At 51.4% G+C, this 782-nt stretch overlaps 1 non-coding gene across 1 annotated transcript; it reads left to right on the forward strand.

The window, feature by feature from the left end:
* The first annotated feature begins 344 nt into the window (after positions 1 to 344).
* On the forward strand, positions 345 to 535 carry LOC130329389 (U2 spliceosomal RNA). The gene has a single exon (XR_008872974.1). It is a non-coding gene; the product is annotated as a U2 spliceosomal RNA (small nuclear RNA).
* The last annotated feature ends 247 nt before the right edge of the window (positions 536 to 782 follow it).

Here is a 782-nt window from a genome sequence, read left to right on the forward strand (position 1 = left end):
ACAGCCAAGGAGGCATCTGCAGGCAACAAAGGTAGGTGTGTGCTTGTGTGTGTGTTTCCTATGCAGATCCTAAGCCCAGTGTCACATGCAAGTAGGAGGAGTAAGAAGGGTTCCTGGCAAATCCGGGTTATGGATTGCATTTAAAAAGGCCCCGTGGGAGTGCAATGGGCCCCTGTCTTGCTGCTTAGCAATAATGGTATGGGTTTAGGTTCTGCTGTGTGTACTGGTGGTTGACTGCCCCCCAGCCCAGAGTGTGCATGGAAAATTGTCTGGCAGCCTCCCTGACAGCAAGCAGTGATAGTGCCCATGAAGGGGACCTTGTTGGGCCCGCCCCTTTCACGGTTATCGCTTCTCGGCCTTTTGGCTAAGATCAAGTGTAGTATCTGTTCTTATCAGTTTAATATCTGATACGTCCCCTATCTGGGGACCATATATTAAATGGATTTTTGAGAACGGGGGCCGATTTCGAAGCTTGCTTCCGTCGCCCTATGCATTGACCCGATATGGCAGTATCTTCGGGTACAGTGCACCACCCCCTTACAGGGTTAAAAAGAAAGATTCCTACTTTCATTGCTACCTGCTTGCTGGCTAGCCAGCTAGCCAGCCCTGTGGGCCTTGCTGCTGCTGCAGCCAAAAAACAAAAGGTGGTGCTGCTGCTGCTTCTGCTGCTTCTGCTTCTGCTTGTGTCTGGCCCCTGTTGGAGCGTCCAGGCACAGGACTTCTGCTGCTGCTGACTAAATGGCCTCCTTAATTGGATCATTTGAGTAGCCAGCACACCTGTG

Source organism: Hyla sarda, unplaced genomic scaffold, assembly GCF_029499605.1.
Source record: "Hyla sarda isolate aHylSar1 unplaced genomic scaffold, aHylSar1.hap1 scaffold_3168, whole genome shotgun sequence".
NCBI lineage: Eukaryota > Metazoa > Chordata > Amphibia > Anura > Hylidae > Hyla > Hyla sarda.